Genomic DNA, 20,874 nt, shown 5'->3' on the forward strand with positions numbered 1-20,874 from the left:
TTGTTACAGTCGAGAAATCTTTCTTTCTCAGCCTCGAACATATTTAGCAAAACATCATCCACAGTAACTTGGGGTTGGGAATTCCAAAGATAATGACCGTTAGAAAGAATAAATTCTTCCTTATCTCAGCTTTTATTCTGAGAGTGTGAAGACTCAGGTTATGTCCACACTACACTGGATAAATCCATAACCGAAGCCTTTTTCTCTTCATTTTTACCCTCTGTCCACACTAAAACGGTGTTTTCGTCCCCTGAAACCAGAGATTTTCTGAAACGCTCTCCAGGGTGTGTAATTTTGAAAACGCTGGATTGGCCAGAGCAGTGTGGATGGGGTAACCGAAGAAATCTAAAAACGCTGTCATGACGTGCCGGAACAGAAGATGACTGCAGCGCGCCATTTCATTGTTTTCTTGAACACAACCTAACAATTTCAGAACAGACGGCAATGAGACTGAAGCCAGAAGAGTTAGAAATGTAGTCACCAAATATTTTGGCCCATAACTGACTGAATAAGTAAGTATACTCACTTTGCCCTGTTTTCTGTCCTTGCATGTATGAAGGTGGTTTATCTATTTATGCAAGTACTTCATTGTCAATAGATGTGTAACAGCCTAATGTAACATTGTATGGAAATACAAGATAATACTGATACAGACATGTTTCATACATTTAACAAGGGGCTTTATTAATGCAACAGAATTCCTCAGTTTTTCAATGTTCGTCATCAGCCAGGTCAATCTGTCCATGAACTCCCAGTTGGTTGCCTCCAAACGCTCCAGTATTTGTTTTTTTTTACTTTCCTCCTGTGCGAGAGCCAACAGCTGTCCATTGTTTAAGATTTTCTAGTCTGTAACTACACAAACGCACACCGTCTTTCACAGCGAGATTCGACACCAAACATGTCACTTGTTTTCGGTAGATGTGTCTTGCACATGTGCCATAGGAGGATATTTGCCGAAATATCCATTTTAATGTGGACAGAGATAGTTTTAAAAATGCCTGGTGTGGATGCCTATCGTTTTTACGAGAAACCGGCATTTTCAAAATTATCCGGTCTAGTGTGGACGTATTTAAGCACACTCTGTGGAGTACTACACTTCCTTATCATGGAAAGTTACCTAGCACAAAAGCAGACCCTTCAGCCCATTGTACTGTCTGTTGTGCCTACCTACACTAATGCCATTTTCCCTCATTAGGGCAGGTATCCATCTGTGCTTTGGTGATTCCAGCGCTTGTCTCAATGTTTCATTCATTTTGTGAGTGAAACCATCCTCGCAATAAGTGTCAAGCTGTGTCAGTGTCATATACACTCAGTGGCCACTTTATTAGGTTCTCCTGTACACCTGCTCGTTAATGCAAATATCTAATCAGCCAATCATGTGGCAGCAACTCAATCCATATGTGTATTCAGACATGGTCAAATGGTTCAGTTGCTCTTCAGCCCACATATCAGAAGGTGGAAGAAATGCGATCTGTGTGACTTTGACTGTGGAATGCTTGTTGGTGCCAGGCAGGGTGGTCTGACATTTTCACAGAAAGCAGTCTCTAGCGTTTACAGGGAATGGGGTGAAAAACAAAAAAAAAAATCAAGTGAGCAGCAGTTCTATGAGCAAAAATGCCTCGTTAATGATGAGAGGTCAGAGGAGAATAGCCAGACCAGGCAACAATAACTCAAATAACCTTAGGAGAATCAATAGTGCCTAATGGTCACTCCTTCACTTGCATCTTCAGAAACAGCTCTATTTCCATCTTTAATATCTCTATTTTTCTTTTGAAGGGTTCTTTTGACCCTGACCTGGAGTTACATGCTGTCTACGGTTCTTTGCGGGAATGGGAGCCGCTCTCGGGGTTTCACGACTGGCCGTCACTCGGCACGCCAAGGGCACAGCCTAAGAGCTTCACTCGCCTTCGGAGGTCTGAGATTTCATGGCTCTGGAGACAGCGGGGGGGGATCAGAGGTCGGTGTCCGGACAGGAGATCGGTGTGTCATGGGAGTCAGAAGATCTAAGGTTGTGTGCCCGGAGACCCGAGATTTTTGGGCACAGAGCTTGGAAAAAGCAACATAATGGACTTCTAACATCATAAACCAGCAAGTTGTTTGCTATGTCTCCCCTCTCGCTGTGAAACAGAGACACCTCTTTCTCCCTTATTAGGGGGAGGGAGAGAGCCTGGGGTATGTCAAGTACCAGGTGCATAAGTAGACTTCAGAGTACTGCAAGTCTGTGTCTTTGCTGTTGCTTTGCTCACGCTTGAGTGCTCTGTGGTGGGTGACGATGCTTTTTTTGCTGGTGGGGGGAGGGAGGATCATTGCTTACACGCGGGAGGGAGGGGAGCAGAGAGGTCTTTGGGGGTCTAACATTTAACTGTCAATCAGTCTTTGGGGGCACTCCTGTGTTTTTCATGGATGGTTGCAAAGAAAAAGCATTTCAGGATGTGTATTGTATACATTTCTCTGACAGTGAATGTGCCTTTGAAACTTTTGAAACCTTTAAATAACCACACAGTGGTGTACAGAAGAGCATCTCTGAATTCACAGCAAGTCGAACCTTGAAGTGGATGGGCTACAACAGCAGAAGATAATGAACGTACAGTTACAATCAGCGGCCTTTTTATTTGATACAGGAGGTACCTCATAAATTGGCCACAGAGTGTATCTTTCACAAAGGTCATCTTGAATCTTCTAAACTCCAAGTAAGCTACCAAACAAAATGCCATCAAACTAAACAGAGTTCGCAAGGAAACGCTGTTAGGAATGTAGTTGCAGATGGAAAGTTCATCAGGATTTAAACATAATCTGAAGTTTATGTCTGTATCATAATGTAAACATTCATTTCCCCAGGATTCTATGACTTTGCTGCACCTCCCCCACACCATCTCATAAAGATGTTGAATCTTAATGGAGTTATGGCTTCCAAATCACCAAAAGCTCTTAGTTCCTTCCCTCATTCTATAGCTATGAGTCTAGACGGTGAGGTGCAACCATCGGTATTGATGCAGCCGTGGATTCCGCCTTCACCCAACAAGCTCATTTGTACGTCTCCCAGCTGGATCGACCAACTCTGTTTACTTCTTCTTGGTCTGGGTGTGAGGAGGCTGAGTGTACTGCCTTATATTCCCATTAATTATTTGTAGGCATCCTTTCCCAGTATCATGTTTGTTTAAACACGCCTTTTGCATTATCCACCAGAGATAATCAACTAACATTTTTAAAGAATATATATGGCTACAGAGAAATGTTAAATGCAAACGTGGATGAAAAACTGACTACTGTTTGCAGATTTTACACCAATGGGTGTTATAAACCCCAGCAACTGATATAGCTCCATCTTCAATAGCTCAGTGGGTTGTTTTAGGAGAGAAGCCAGATTCTGTGTATACTGTACTTAGTTCCATTATAATTTTATTATAAAACTATAAAACAACTGAACTAAAAACTGCCGTGGAAATTACATTTCCTATCCAGATGGATACTGTTAGAAATTTAACAGCTTGGTGTTTATTTCACTCCATTCATTCAAACGTGATAAAAATATAAAGTGCTGAATATTACAGCTCAATATATGGTCAATTTTAACCCTTTTCCTGCCACAGATCCATAAGCTCATTTCCTGTTGACAAAGGAAAAAAGATCATTGCATCTATTTAAGTATTAATCCAGGTGGCGTTTGGACAGGAGACTGCTTTACTCATAAAACTGTTCATTATTTATGCATCTTTTATAATGCTTTCAAAATGGTCATGTTTTCAGTATCCCAGGGACCTATGAGACCTTGCTGACAGATGACCCCTCCCAGGTTTCTATATTTCAAGCAGTGACATTCATTCATGTTTGCAGACACTGATGCCATCAATAGCCCCAGGTCTGTTAACATGAAAGTATATCTAATCAACATACTAATAAAAAAATGGAATATGCTATGAAACAAGTAAAAAAAAACAAAATTGGTTCAAAGAAATACAGTGTTTCAGCACTTGGTCAATTTGAATAATTTTTACCTGCATCTAGCCCCTTGATCACAATTTTCTCTCTGCAATCACTGGATTTTCTTACACCTGAGTTCTCAGATTATCTTGCACATCATGTCTTCGATCTGCAAAATCAAAACAAAAACACAACTTTGAGTTAAAGCACCAACTTTTTTGTGTCAATTGAGAATACAACGTTTATATTCCCAGCAGCAAGATTTGACAAATGGTGATAACTTGCAGCAAATGAGCCTTCATTACGAAGAAGCCAGCGGCTTCTAAGATCTGCGTAAGTGCATTAAAAAACAGAAATCTTGAAGATAGTCATTGAAGTGCTCTCACTCCACTTGGTGCAACAAGGCAATCTCAGTGACAAAATCACCACTCAAAGTGATTTGACATGAATTTCAACATCTTGCACACTATTCCGGCCATAAAATCTAAGACATGATGTTGGGTGAAAGATGACTGAGTATTTAACTCCCCAATACAATCAATGTCTGTTTGATGTGGTACCTCCTGTAGCTAATACCTAAAGTGGCCACTGAGTGTATGTTTATGGTCTTCTGCTGTTGTAGTCCATCCACTTCAAGTGTTGACGTATCGTGTGTTCAGAGATGCTCTTCTGCACGTCACTTTTGTCCCGCATGGTAATTAAATTTACTGTCACCTTCATGTCAGATTGTACCAGTCTGGCAATTGTCCTCTGATCTCTCTCATTGCCAAGGTATTTTTGCCCACAGAACAGCCGCTCATATGATTTTTTTTTGTTTCTCAGACCATTCTCTGTAAAGTCTAGAGACGATTGTGCATGAAAATCCCAGCGGATCAGCAGTCTCTGAACAACTAAACCTCTTGACCATGTCTGCATGCTGTTGTGCTGTGAGTTGCTGCTACATGACGGGTTGACTAGATATTGACATCAACAAGCCGGTGTACAGGTGTATCAAATAAAGTGGCCTCTGTGTGCATAAGCACAGTAACCAGTATCATCTGTAATCATTTTTAATGTAGTCATCATTATGATTCAAGAATGTCACTGGGCCTCAGTAAGACTCACTCACTCCATTCAATGATAAAACATGGCTTTTAAGCAAAGACTTTTTTCTTCGATTTTCTTTGTCATGTCAGTTTTCATTCCTATATCACCTGTATGTCTCAACCTTTGTTGTCTATGTTTACACAGCTCTTTTACATTGCTGATTTGCTCTGCGGAAGGTGCCGAATTGAAAATTATATTGGAGTGTGAAGATGCTCCTGATCCTTCTGAATAATTATTACAGCATCCAAAATTATTGTATGTGCTATTTTTCTTCCAACGCTGACTGCAAAATAAGAGGATTAAGAATCCTCACAAAGGACAGAATGAGTGAGAAAGGGATCGAGAGGTTATCTTATTATAATCTTAGCCGCAACAAAATGCAGCTCTACGAAAGAAAGTGCGGGAACTGATTTAAATAAAGAAGGGCATGATAAGGTGGGCGTGCAAGGGGGGGGGAGATCAGGTAAATTAGTACAGGTTTTAAACAAGCTATTTGTTGGGGTGGCTAAGACTCATTCACTGCACCTGGCAAAAAAAATGACATGCTCTCTTCCTTGCTGCTGCCATCAGGAAGGAGGCACAGGAGCCTTAGGACCCTCACCACCAGGTTCAGGGACAGTTGCTACCTTTCAAAGGTCTGGCTCCTGCACCTGCGTGGATGACCTTTACTTCATTTATGGCGACACTGTGTAGAATAGGCCTTTCCAGTCCCTCGAGCTGCACCCTCCCGACATAATCCAAGCCTGATCACAGTATAATTTGAGGAAACCCAGAGGAAACACATGCAGTCACAGGGAGAACACATACAAACACCCTACAGGCAGCAGTGGGAATTGAACCCAGGTCTCCTGTACTATAAAGCATTATGCTAAGCTCTACACTATCGATGACTTACCTCAACACTGAACTATGAACCAACTTTCAAAGACTCATATTCTCAGTATTCACTAGAAATTTGTCTATCTATCTATTGCATTTGCGCAGTTTGTCTTGGACATTGGGTGTTTGCCAGTCTGTGCGTAGCTTTTTAAAGAATTGATTATATTGTATTTCTTTGTTCCACTGTGAATGGTGACACACAAGTACTTTGCTATTTACTACGATTTACTCTGAACTCTCCTTAATGTTCCCACCCACAAAGTTTAACTCCACAAAAAATGATATTGATTTTCCTAAATATAACAATTCCATTGACTTTGCGATGTGTTCCGCCGATAATCACTCCCAATCTCTCTGTCTTCCCCCTCTCCCACCCTCTGTCCTTTCCTCCATCCTTCGAAGTTTCAGCCGTTGAGTTGATTTGATCCCAGCAGCCCGCGTGTGCTGAAGCGCTCAGCAAAAGTCACATAAAGCATTTGACTTCTGGCGGAGGGTGAGCGTTAAAGACCTTATACCATGCAACTTTCAGCCCTGGTCTCGGAATCCAGTCTGATATATTATATATTAGTATTAATGTCGCGACAAGCTTTTTTTTTATAATGAATACATGCATCTTAAAGTATTTTTTTCATTGAACTTCCACTATGCTAATACGGCTTTCAAACCAGTTTTAAAGAAGTGATGCTGGGGCCTTTTTTTTAGCCTTCGGACAACCTTTCCCCTCTACCCCCGGAGTGTGCGTGATGAATTATGAGCCGGCATAGACTGATTATACAGCCGCTGGCCGCAGGCTGAGCATTATGTCACTTTAAGTCGGTAAATATTTGCAATTTATCCCCGAGATGAGCCGAACAAAGTGCAGCTCCGCAGCACCACCCCGCAGAGTTCCTGTCTCGGCGTCATCCACACTCGGGGGTTTCGGGAGCTCCAGGGTCTCAGTGCTCGGCGCTGCTCTCGCCGACCCGCAGTCACCCAAGGTCTAGCTGCATCTCTGTAAACGGGCGCGCTGCTAGCAACGGGACCAGGGTTGCTCCTCTCTGACCTGCCGGCCCTGCCATTGAGTGGACGTGTCGGTGCCGCCACAGAATAAACAAATATGTGGAAAAAACCTGAAATGGCACTAGGCCAGTGACAAGCGTTGAGTTACAGGAATCGTGTTACTGAAGCGCCAAATAGAACGAGCCGTGCACGTTAATTACAGCGTCTTTGCAGAAACGAAATCAATATTTGGATTTGTGTACTTTTCCTGGTTTGAACGTGAATTATTAATTATTTCACGGCAGATTTTTAAGAGCGCTTTTGAAATGACTTAAAAGGACCCTGTCATAACTATACACAGAAATGCTGAGATTTACGACTTCAAGTAAATTGTTTTTGTGTTTGCACTTATCTGCCTGCAATGCACTTTCTCTTTAACTGTTGCACTTTTACTCTGCGTTATGTTTTATTTTTACTGCCCCCCCCCGTACTTTTGCATGACATGATCGGTCTGGATGATACGCAAAACAAAATCTTTTCACTGCATCTGTCCTTGTGACAATAAACCAATAGTAATAATAAAGTTGAAAGTCTATCAGTATTAGTCCTCATTTGCGGGAATCCATGGGAGTTCAGATATTATAATAATATTAAGGCAATGTGCCGATAGGCAAAGAGAAACGTAATAACAATAATTCCGGCGTGCATTTATTAAACGTAGTCGTTCGCATGGACAGCGTAACCATTCCTTCCAGATCTGACTAGCAAGTCCATAAACTCACAGAAAAAAAACCTTTAAATAAGTAAACAGCTTTACTACCGACCGCGGGATTAATGTTTAATAAGAGACGCGTGCTTCTGAGGTATTCCGTTGAAAGTAAAATACTACAATCTAGATGAATAAACATTTGCTGCGAACAAACTGCTGATAGTAGAGCGGTTAAATCAATATATTTCCCGGACTGAAGAGCCAGCAACCAGCCAAATTTTAAAGATCTGCTGTGCAAATCTCACCGATTCAACAGTGAAACTCCAGTGCCACAATGTGAAGTTTAATTCCACTTTAGGCACGGTTTCCGTCAAACACATCAAGTTTCACCGGCCGTTTTGCTGCAGCTTCGGACCTCGCGGGTAGACAACAGAGCATTAAACACCCCAGACAATATTTATTGATTATTTTCAGTCTGCGCCTAAAGTTGATGGTCCAACAATTATATAAAAAGAACTTAGGGAGATGGGAGTGGGGTTACTGGGAAAATACCCACCCCAAGCTCCTCGTTTCTGTCGTCGAAAATTCTTTAGCGCTGCTTAATTCATTCACGCGCAAAGTACTGCAGAGCTTTGAAAATTCTTAAGTATAACACTATTGGTAATCGTTCGCCGATTTTTAATTTCTATTCACAGAAAGAATGGACGCCCTTTATAGATTTTACTTTCGTTTCCCGCGTGATACTTCATTCTTGCCAGTAAATGCGAGGCTATTTGGAAGTAACTGCACACTTCGACATCAGTTCATTCGCTCGAATAAAATTGTTCTCCCGACAATAATAAGAGGTAAATGTAAAATCCTTCTAAGTTCATTTAACTTTACCTCTTTGCAGAATATGATTTTAAACCCGCTTCGTTAACTGCTTAATTAACAATTAACTGGTTAATTAATCAGACGTGTGTTTATTATTTTGTTTAGACCAAATTATTTGTGTATTCCTTTCGTCGACAGTTTAAAAATCAGTTCTATGTTGCACTTGTCTCAACAATTATTACCGGTACCTGCCGGAAAAGGCACTCAATAGATTTAACACTTTTGCTCAGCTTTGCGCTTTCTTCTTCAAAGTACAAGCTGATCGGCTTTTCTTGAAAACGCAGTTATTCGGGGTACCAAGCGACAGTGCAGGAGAAACAATTCAGGAAATATTATAACGCAAGTCCTTAATGAGTGGGGACGCACAAATACAACTAAATAACTTCAACTAGCCGTTTTTCCTTGAGAAAATCATATGTAACTGGTAGAAAAAGAATTAATAAACGGACCGGTTCTAAAGCAATTGAAGTCGCAATTTGCCCATTAATTTGTTATAAGTTTATTATTATTAAAGTTGCATCCTATTGCTGCATTAAACTGGACTGGCCGGACACAAACAATGCAACTAACTAAGCATTTTGTTTTGTTTCCTTCAAAAATTGTAACATTGAAATATTGGTGTCACAGGACCTTGGTGAAGTCTGAACCCAAGAATATTCCATAACTCTCCCGTCCAATATAGGTTATTGATTTCCATTAAACAAATTCCATATAAAATAACAGTATCTACTCAGCTAAATTATGTATGTAAACAGCGCAACGCATCGATTTTCTTGCTATTTGCACGAGAAAGGACGTCTGTTTCTAACCAGACAAGTGACGCGAACTCTGTAACTTGAGAAAGTCTCGGGATAGTTATTTATTAATAATCGCCGTGGAAATAGAATTTTGAGCATGCCAGTAAATTGTGAGCTCTGCATAATTACTGCAGAATAAAACAGATTCTATTTATTGTTAAAATGGTGGATGAATTTTAAGCCAGCAAAATTGCAGAAACACCAAGCTGAGCCACGCAAATCTCTATTTATCTGTATACAGTACATAAATAAGGCAGAGATAAATATTGTTCCCAAGATTATTTTCTCCCTGTAGTCTGAAATTATTAATATTATTTTAATTGTTTAAAGAACAATTCATTGTTGGCCCTTTCTCTAAACCATCCCCTCGTTTCTGAGAATGCTTTCAGAAGGACATCGGGGGGAACTAAAACTTATTTCATTTTAATACTTCCTGCTTCGTTCCAGTTTTTACTGGCAATATTTATACCATCATCTCCACTTTAAACAGGCGGCTGCTAATTGGCAGGCAGTCTGAGATTTTTCGGAGAATGACAGATCTGGGAAACCTGTGGTCTCCGTCGCTGATTTCGGAAGTGAGATCGTGAACAAATGCATATTGATTGTGATTGTATAATCTGTGGCCGGATTCCTTGAAATGTAGACTGTAAACATCCGCCCGAGTGCAAAATATACGCTAAACATTGTGCTTTTGAATTTTCTTACCCTTTTGCTGAAAACTTAACTTTCCTTACTTAGCATTATTTATTTCATGAGAACTGGATAACTGCAAATTGATAATGTTGTCACCGCAACCCTTCCCCCCGCTATTGTCACAATAATAAATGCCTGTACGGGCGGACGCAGCAAATGATGATGTGTGTCTGTGTGATGATCTGAACAAACACGCACTTACATCGTGAAAGTACGGGCCATTTGTGGGGCTGCTTTGCAATTTCCCCCTTTGTTATCGCCTGGTTCGGAGAAGTGAAGGCAAAGCCCAATCCCGGAGCGTGAGCTAACAGCGCCCTCTAAAGGACAAAGGGAGAGTAGGTTACCACCACCCCACGACCCTCCTCCACCCCCAGCCCAGGGACATCATCCTTGCCTGACATTAATGCTTCACTAAAACTAAAAAGGAAAAGGAATATTAAAGCAATCAGGAGACCTTTAATGCTTCGCGCCATGCCGGCAGAGGAAAAGTGCAAGAATAATTTCCGACCGATTAACTTACTTGAGTAAACTGGATTTTTTTCTATTAACTCAATGGCAGTCCGTGTATGTGTAATAACGAACGCGTTAGAGTGCCGGGTATTAGAGAACACATACACAGCGTCTATCTGCAACTCTGAATACAATGCCGGAGTGGCGCAACTCTGAGAAAATAACATGATTTAACTTCAATGAAAATACATCTATCCAGTGACAAATACAAAAAAAATGCGCTTTTTGCTTAAGACTTTAGCGATTAATTCGAAGCATACGCATTATGTCTGCTTACTTTGCTATTAATTATGTAGTCTGGTGTAAGATTACAATATTGCCGTAACGGAGCGATATAGTTGTCTTTAAAGCGAATGACATACTATTTGGAGTTACTTGTTTTTAGCGCGCTGGAACCTTAACATCAATTTATTTTAAGGCCTCATTTCGTTTTCTTCGAGCGTCTTCTTAAAGCCGGGCAGTTCTCCATCTTAATACACGGAGTACTGCAAGTACTCCTGCAGACTCAACCGCTCGCATGAAGATAATCCTATCTCCTTGTCAACATACAGTGCATTTCAAAAATTGGTACTATTATTTCGTGATCGCAGTTAAAATAAATCGCACTCATTTTTTTTTGTAATTCTACAATTGGTGCAGAATTCATTTACAATATGCAAATATCTAAACCGACCGGACTGAAAATGTATCAACTATTTTATCGATTATGCGACAACAGAAACTGTAATACACAATATTACACTGATCCCTAGCACAAAGCAATGGAAGGAAATTCCATTATCTCTTTGCCCATCTATGGCACAGTTGCCGATGACCCACAACTTGGCGATCTTAAACAGACTTGCTTTCAAAATTTCATTTCAAGCCGAATTTGTATCCATTTTAAGACTCTCCGCGCACTTCGCACCCTATGTATTTAGAGTTACTGTTATTTTTTTTATTCTGTGAAAGTTTAAAGTTATCAGTTGCCCATAGGTGATTAATCTCGTACAAAAATATTACATTCAGGAAAAACAACTCATTTCCTGATTGAGTTAGATTCTTGTCGCTGCGCGGAGAATGATCCAAGCGTACGGACGGGTAATTACCAACCTCGGAAAAGTTCCGGAGCTGACGCCTTCAAAAACAATGTAAACTTGAAACGTTCAATTCATACTTTCGTCAGACGTGCTTCGAAATTGGGAATACTTAACCACACAGCAATAGTTAAAACAAAAATTACAAGCTTACAACTTCGCAAATGAAAAAAAATGCCCTTTTAATGTGAGTTTTTTTTTAATTAATTTTGCTTTAGCCAGCGCCGCGGCAACGACGTTTTTCGTCTCTCTGTGAGGAAGTGGGAGTGTTGAAAACTGTTAATGTGTTTATTGAGTTTAATAGCACTTGAAGTGAGTTCAGTCCCTGAATCCACACTTTGTTACTTATTAACCTAACAACACGGTCTCAAAGCACGTGCCTAAAAAAAATAATTCTGACCGGTTAATTCAGAATGGCACTACGAAAAATATTTTAGGGCAAGAAAAAGTACTTGTGTCGAAATATTTTCATATAATTAGCAGCTGCTTAATCATTTTGATTTTATAAATAAGTTCATTTGCATTCATTTTATGTTTTCCTACTAGCGAAAACATAACTTTACTAATATGCTCCGCAATGTTGTGCATCGGAAAATATTTCAATAAAATATCTACAATGCCTCATAAAGTTTGAGTCATGGAGCGTGGTTTTTATATAGCTGATAATATCCAACTCTAAAAGAAGCTCAAGCTACCGTCTTGTGGAATGGTTTGCAAAATAAAAGAACCGTAATTGTTACAGAAGGGTATCAGGAAATAGTTGTTGGATCGACTGGACAATTATTCAGATTTCAGATAAAGTTTCCACTGTACCACTGGATTATGTCGCTGGGAACTCACTACAGAGAAATCTATTAACCCTGCAGAGCACACACCACTGTGGAATAAGTACTTTCGTTGACAATTATATTGAATTGTCACATAATCACTCTGCCCAGCAACAGGATTGAAGAACGTCTTCTGAATCAGCCCAATCAGTCATCCTTAGTCTGGCCCTGGTGCACCCACGTGATTTGAGTCTAATTGCCTCCCAGTTAGGAGACAGTTAAAGATGGACAATAAATACTGGCATTGCTATTTAATTCTTTATTATTTCGTCAGTGTTCTGACCAACATCATCTACTTTACATTACAGTTCTTTGAAAACTGAACACTGAAATTTGAATTTTCAGGTTATTTACTCCCCCTGTTCCTTTCCCACCCCCGGTCAGCTCCTATCAGATTCTCTGTCCCTTTGCCATTGCTGACCTTCCCACCATCATCCTCAGCCCTCTTTACCAAGCCTTATTACCCTCCTCCACCAAGATCTATCTGCCTGTCACCCAAACATCTAACCATCTGGGTTCCTTCCCCATTAGTTCAGCATTCCAAACACTTCACACCCAGTTCCTTCTGCCTGTCATCTCTTATTTGGATCCACCTGTCACCTAGCGACCTCTGTCTACTTCCTGTAAACGTTTGTTTCTACCTATCATCTACCAGCCTCGGTTTCAACCCTCACCCCTCCCTCACCCGGCTCTATCTGCCTGTTATCACCCCCAACTGGGTTTCACCGACCAGCCTCTTCCTCACCCCTCCCTGTCACTTTCATATTCTGGCCTGTTTCCTTCTGATGGAGGGTTTTGACACAGAAAATTGGTCATCACTTGGCCTTCACAGAGTTCATTCAGCAATTTGGCAATTTGCAATTGGTGCCATATTCCAGCATTTACAGCCCCTTGCAGCTCTGTCATTTCCTTGTCCTAGCCACAGAAGGTACATGAACATTTAAAATGTAATACATCTGTACTTCAAAACCCAACAAATTTGAAGGTTTTAATATAAAATAATATTTTATGGCTAGAACATTTGTTTTCTAGTCATTATCATCTCCATTAACATAATGTGTCATGTTGTATGACATGGACAATCATGGTCCCATGACCATGATTGGTCTTGGCAAATCTATCTACAGAAGTGGTTTGTCGTTGCCTTCTTCTAGGCAATGTTTTACCAGATGGATGACCCAGCCATTATCAATATACTTCAGAGATCGTCTGCTTGGCGTCAGTGGTTGCATAACCAGGACTTGTGATATGCACCGGCTGCTCATACGACCATCTGCCACCTGTTCCCATGGCTTCATGTGACCCTGATCACATGATGATACACCTTGCCTAAAGGTGGCCTGCAGGCTAGTAGAAATAAATTATGTCTGCTCATGTTAGCCATTTCCACCCTGAGTAAAAGTCTCTGGCTGTCTACTCTAATGTCAATACCTCATATACTTAATCATAAATATCTATGTTTCCACCAGTTCAAATGTTTTCTTTGATTCCAGTGCAGAAAAATGGTGGAGGGATCTCCTTGAAACCTATTGAATTTTGGAAGTCTTAGATAGAGTGGACATGAAGAAGATGTTTCCTATAGTGGGGGAGTCTAGAACCAGAGGGCACAGCCTCAGATACAAGGATGCCCCTTTACAACAGAGATGAGGGTGAATATGTAGAATTCATTATAGATGCTTGATTAGTAAGGCCATCAGAGGTTATGATGAGAACACAGGATAATAGGGTTTAGAGGGACAATGAATTGGCCATGATGAAATTGCAGAGTAGACTCAAAGGGTCAAATGGCATTATTCTGCACCAATGATTATGGTCCAATGGAGAAGACTGCAAAACAATGCAGCAGAGAAAGAGTGAACTCCTAACAGCAACTTTGCCATTTCTGTTTTTTTATTTAGAGACACAATGCAGAACATGCCCTTCTGGTTCAAGGAGCTGCACTGCTCAGCAGCTCATCTCTTTATCCCTAGACTAATCACAGGACAATTTAGTGACCAATTAACCTACTAACTACATCTTTGGGATGTGGGAGGAAACCGGAGAGCACCCAGTGAAAGCCTATGCATTCCCAGGAAGGACGTACAAATGTCTTATAGATGCTGTTGGAATTGAACTGCAAACTCTGATGCCCCAAATTGTAACAGTATCATTCTAACTGCTGCCCTACTGTGGCACCCCAAAATATTCATGTCTAGATATCCCAGGGTTATTATCAGTTCCAAAGACTAATGACAGCAAGCGAGTTTCACAAGCATTACGCTGGTAAAATCTCATTCTCAGATACATGAATCTAAATGATTTAACCTCACTGTGAACAGTAAGCAGAACACTCCAAAAGCCAGTCATTATGGTACATTTATTGCTTAAGAGGTCATCCAAACACAGGCGAGAAATTTCTACTATGGTATTGGCTGGACAGTTGAAAATCTAGCCAAGTATTTTAAATGTATTTTTCTCAAGATCTCAGACTTCTGAAGCATATTATAGCCTTTGATTTCCTTTCATCTTGCAATCAACTGGTTTATAATTAAGAACATTTCTCTAGTTCTTTTCATCTGAATGCACTGGTCATAGTGTTGTAGCATGAATGAAATCATGGGTGAGAGAGTTACTGGTAGGTACAAAGCAGCATCTTTATTTGACACAACAAGGTACAGCAAGCATCACACGGAGACCCTTTGGTGGAAAACGTCTGCTAGCCCAATGTGGACTCAATATTTATTTGCTAAACACAAAGGACAATTCATATTTACAAGTATAGACAATGCTTTCTTTTGAAGCTACATATAAAACATCACATCTTCTGACTTCATCCATTCCTCCCGACGCCCTCATATCTGGGCTGATATTCACAGCCTTTAGGAATGCAAGTTAAATCTACAATACATTTATTTGGTATTTTATGTGCTAACATAGAGGACAATTCATAATTACAAAGTACAGATAATGCTGTCTTCAAAACTACCTGTAAACTTCACACTTCCATCTGCAGCGTCTGGGCCAGTGTTACGGTATTCACAGCTTTTAGGAACAGCATTGTTACAAAAGAACTGGGTTCACAACTTTTAGGAAATGCATCATTAAACAGAAGACTGCTGGTCGAAAGCCATTTACTAAGTGTGAATGACCTAAACCCAAAATTCACTCTAACAATAGAGTACCACAATCCCTTCAGCCCATCTAGTCCATGTTGATATACTACTCTGCCCAGTCACCTTGACCCACATCTAGACCATTGCCCCACATTCCATTCTCATCTATGTACTTATCCAAACTTCTCTACAATGTTGAAATTGAACCCACATCTACCACTTACACTGGCAGCTCCCACTGCCCTCTGAGTGAAAAGATTTCCCCTCATGCTCCCCTTAAACATTCCACCTTTCACCCTTAACTATGACCTCTAGTTCTAGTCTCACCCAACCTCAGTGGAAAAAGCCTGCTTGCAATGACCCTATCTATACCCTCATAATTTTGTATACCTGTATCAAATCTCCCCCATTCTCCTGTACTCTAGGAATTAAAGTCCCAACATGTTCAACCTTCCCTTAAAACTCAGGTTCTCAAGTCCTAGCAACACCTTTGTAAATTTTCTCTGCATTCTTTCAATCTTATTGATATCTTTCTTGTCAACAGGTGACCAGAACTGCACACAATAATCCAAATTAGGCCTCATCAACATCTCACACAATTTCAGAGTAACATCCCAACCCCTGTCTTTAAATTTCACTTCTGCTTTAAAAGGGGTGAAATTTGCAGGTGCTCCAGGAGGACTTGCTGCCATCAGTGGTGGCAAAAATACCTCTGCTCAGTATGTATTTTAGAGGCGGAGGAAGCATTTGCAGCAATGCACTGAAGATGATAACACAGAAATGGGAATCAAAACTGCAGATGCTGGAATCTGAAACTGAAAATGATGAAATAACTCAGTCAATCAAGCAAAGAAAACCCAGTCAATGTAGTCAGGGATGCTTCTTCACCGCTCTTCTAAGGAAAGCGCCCTGATCTGAAGTGTATATTGGTTTCCCTCTCCACAGATGCTGCCTGACTAGCTGAGTCCTAACATTTTATGTTTTTGTTCCATTTACATCATTTGTACAATCCTTCACTGATCTTGAGGAGTTAAATGAAGAATTCCATTATTATTAATGTGCCAACATATTTCCCTTTAACTGTGCATTAATTACTGAAAATTTAGCCATCAAAGGCATTCTTTCCCAGTGTTTTCAACTTAACTGATTTGCACTGTAATACCAGAATGGCTTTACACCAAGTTATGCAAAAAATGATGCCATAACTACCATTGAGAGATAGCTACCAGGTAATGCAGCTGAGAATTACAGCTGCAAATTTACCTACCAAGGAAACAGTATGTCCTCTTCCCCTATTTCACCAGGTGAGACTTCATCTGCTCGAAAAAGTGAATCTCACCTTTTTTTAATAGAAATAATAACAATGCACAGAAGGAAAACGGGTTTGGAACATTTATTTTTAAGCAGACCTGGTGAATGTCTGCTGGAAATCACCATAAAAACGTCCTCACTAAGGGTGCTAACTTTCTGCTCAGAAGCAAATAAGTAGTCTTGGAGGGCTGCCTTCTTTTTAAACTCAAGTATGTATTTCTCAGGCAAACCAGACTGAATTGAATTACTCTTATCATGTTCACATTATTAATGTGCATTAAATATGCATCCCAACTGTGCAAATACAATCAATTTACTGTAGGGCAATTACTGTTTGGATTGAGCTGACCAACTGATTACCAGCTCAGAAACCTTGCATGATCATTTGCATTTGAATAGAAGATTTAATATAGCAAAGTATCCCATGAAACAAGCACACAAAAATTGGCAGAGAGCAAAAGGTGTTTGTCTGGGTCACTGGTAAGCTTCCAGAGTTATGGAGTGAAGTGCCTTAGGGAGGGAATTCCAAAATTCAGGGCCACAACAGAAGGAGGCGCAGCAGCCAAAAGTGCAGAGAAGGGAGTGAGCATGCATGGTGGTCTAGAACTGCATGAAAGCACTGATCACAGAGACATAGAAACATGGAACATAGAAAACCTACAGCACAATATAGGCCCTTCGAGCCACAAAGCTGTGTCAACCTGTAAGCTACAGAGATAAGTACAAGGAGGCATTTGAACTTGACAATGAGAATTATAAGAGAAAGATGTTGGTGAGAAAATGAACAATATTAGAAAATTCAGGAATGATTGATAAATGCAACTTAGATAGAATTAGGATAGAGGAAACATAATTTTAGAAGATCACAAATTTATGGTAAAAGAAAAATGGGAACAGGTTCAGAAAATACTGAAATTAGATGTACTAAATCATAGAAAAGGGTTTATTAGGTACACATATACAACTATAAGATGTAGGAGCAGAATTATCCCATTTGGCCCATTGAGTCTGCTCTGTCATTCAATCATGGCTGATCCTTTTTTCCCCTCCTCAGTCTCACTCCCCACCTTTCTCCTCGTAACCTTTGATGCCGTGTCCAATCAAGAAACTATCAGTCTCTGCTTTAAATACACCCAATGACCTGGTCTCCATAGCTGCCTTTACCCTCCGGCTAAAGAAAGTTCTTCGCATCTCTGTTTTAAATGGACGCTCATCTATCCTGAGACTGTGCCCTCTTGTCTTTGACTCCCCCACCATGGGAAATATCCTTTCCACATTTATTCTGTCTAGGCCTTTCAACGTTCAAAAGGTTTCAATGAGATCCCCCTCATCCTTAAAAATTCCAGCGAGTACAGGCCCAGAGCCATGAAACATTGCTTGTACGATAACCCTTTCATTCCCAGAATCATTCTTGTGAACCCTCCCTGAACCTTCTCCAATGCCAGCACATCTTTTCTTGGATAAGGAACCCAAAAAGATGCACAATATTCAAGGTGAGGCCTCATCAGTGCCTTATAAAGCCTTAACGCTACATCCCTGCTCTTATATTCTAGACCACTTAAAATGAATGGTAACATTGCATTTGCTTTCCTCACCACTGACTCAACCTGCAAGTCAACCTTTAGGGTGTTCTGCATAAGGACTCCTAAGTCCCTTTGTTTCTCGGATTTTTGGAATTCCTCAATGTTTTGAAAATAGTCTGCACATTTATTTCTTCTACCAAAGTGCATGACCATGCTTTTTCCAACATTGTATTTCATTTGCCACTTTCTTGCCCATTCTCCTAATCTGTTTATGTCCTTCTGCAGCCTTCCTGTTTCCTCAAAACCAGCTGCCCCTCCACCAATTTTCATCTCATCTGCAAACATGGCAACAAAGCCATCTATTCCATCATCTGAATATCATTGATATTCAGCGTAAAAAGAAGTGGTTCCAACACCAACTCCTCCAGAATACCACGAGTCTCTGGCAGCCAACCAGAAAAGGATCCTTTTTATTTCCATTTGCTACCTCTTACTAATCAGCCAATGCTCTAACCGTGCTAGTAACTTTATTGTAATACCATGGGCTCTTAACTTGGTAAGCAGCCTTATGTGTTGGTGCTTACCTGTACACCTGCTTATTAATGCAAATATCTAGTAGGACAATCATGGGGCAGCAACACAATGCATAAAAACACTCAGACACGGTCAAAAAGTTCAGACCAAACATCAGAATATGATCTAAATAACTTTGACTACGGAATGATTATTGGTGCCAGGTGGGGTGGTTTGAGTATCTCCGAAACTGGTGATTTAGTGGGATTTTCACACTCAACAGCTCTCCTGCAGCAGAAGACTACGAGCACGCACTCAGTGGCCACTTTGTTAGGTGCAGGTGGGACCTAAAAAGTGTTCTCTGAGTGTATGTGGTCATCATGATGGGCAGAACGCAATGTTGGAAGCAAAGTGCAAAACAACATAGAGTACCCTGAGCAGCAAAGTGTCTGGCATTGCCTGAAATCTGAGTTGCTTCATTACACCCAGGAATACAAGTACTACTTGTGTTTTGCTGAGAAGAACAAAATGTAAAAAAAATCTACAAGTAATTCTGATGATATTCTAAACAAGATTTTTCTGAAGGAAGATTGAATGTGATTAATTAGGTGCATAACCCCTGCTACCACCTGCCCTCAACCTCAGCACCCCAGAAAACAACTGGTGGCAATCAATAGACACACACAAAATGCTGGAGGAACTCAGCAGGCCAGGCAGCATCTACGGAAACAAGTACAGTCAACGTTTCGGCCCAAGAACCTTCAGCAGGACTCTGTTGATTGGTTTTCCAGCATCTGCAGATTCTCTCTTGTTTGTGACAAGTAATAGATTCCATCATCATTTTCACTCAGTAAGATTCATAGAAAATAGCTATCCTTTCGTGGATGAAATCTTTGCTATAAATGACTTCTCCAAAACGGTCTCAAAATAGTTATCATCGCAGATCCAGCTTGTGGTTTCAGAATTAGTCATCAACAATATTACTAAAGTAACAACAGCAAAGTCTAAGTTTTGACCACACTCAAGGACTCAACATTCAAATATCTTTACCAGTAGAGCTAGGTACGTGGACCAGTTGAGCTTATTCAAATTCAAGATAAATAATTGGACTACAAAATAATCAAGATTTATAGAAATCAAATAGAAAATGGCCTTGAGATAAACCTCAAATCAGGCATGATCTCAATGAGTAGTCCGCACCTGTGCCTATTTCTTATATTCTTGTCAATAAAGCAAATTAGTTGATTATTATTTATTGGCAGGTTTTGCTGGCTGGCATGTGACTATACTTGAATTAAAATATAATGGCTATAAGTACTCCTCAACATTGTAAAATCATGAAGAAAATGCTTTATAAATGTGAGTTCATTCTTAACATGGCTCTATCACTTAACCCACATGACACAAACTTTGTTTGGTCAACTAACTTAACTACATTACTGTGGGTATAAGTCAGGTTTCAACATCTCTGTGTGCTTTCAAAGTATGATGGAAGCCATGAGAACTTAGAACCAATTTTCGACATATAAGGGCTGCAATTCATAACTTCAGGCAGTTGTTCAAGTGGATAAAGCTGTATCAATAGAAATGGGCCTTTGAAGTGCTGTAAATAAGAAATCCTTGATTATAATTACCGATTAGGCAAACTTGTTTTGGATGGTTGAACCAGAGCTGGAAAGTTATGAGGTGGTGCTTCAATTAGGGTCTTGCTCAGTTGTTTGGTGTTGTTTGAAGGGTGTATTTATGTTGCAATATGAGTGATAGTCACATTGCAACAGGTCCCAATTGGCAGAGCAAATCCACACTCAGAGTTTAACATTTGCTTCCGAGCAAAGGGAAATTAAGGGGACAGCTGCATATCTCTTTGGATTTTCACCAAATGGGTGACAAGTCCTTGCTAGAGGCAGTAGAAATGTTGCAAAGCTAGCCAGCCGTTGAAACATTTTGAGAGCGGGCATCTTCTCTTTATCATTCCTTTTTTCTTCAGCCCTTTTCCACCTATCACCTCCCAGCTTCTCACTTCATTCTCCCCCTCCCTCCCTCTCCCACCCACCTGGCTTCATCCAACACCTTACAGCTTACACAT

General features: G+C 40.4%; 1 long non-coding RNA gene across 3 annotated transcripts in view; it reads right to left on the reverse strand.

The window, feature by feature from the left end:
* The window catches only part of LOC132404205 (uncharacterized), a 145,995-nt gene extending 133,956 nt beyond the window's left edge, over window positions 1–12,039 (reverse strand). For 2 of the 3 annotated variants that reach the window (XR_009515463.1, XR_009515462.1), the window contains exons 1-2: window positions 11,539–12,039; window positions 3,996–4,090 (exon numbers count right to left, since the gene is read on the reverse strand). This is a non-coding gene — a long non-coding RNA (uncharacterized LOC132404205). Of the gene's footprint in view, window positions 1–682; window positions 853–3,995; window positions 4,091–11,538 lie in introns of those variants that run through there. The other variant, XR_009515461.1, reaches the window with a different exon arrangement.
* Window positions 12,040–20,874: the final 8,835 nt, after the last annotated feature.

The sequence above is a fragment of the Hypanus sabinus genome, chromosome 13, assembly GCF_030144855.1.
Source record: "Hypanus sabinus isolate sHypSab1 chromosome 13, sHypSab1.hap1, whole genome shotgun sequence".
NCBI classification, from domain to species: domain Eukaryota; kingdom Metazoa; phylum Chordata; class Chondrichthyes; order Myliobatiformes; family Dasyatidae; genus Hypanus; species Hypanus sabinus.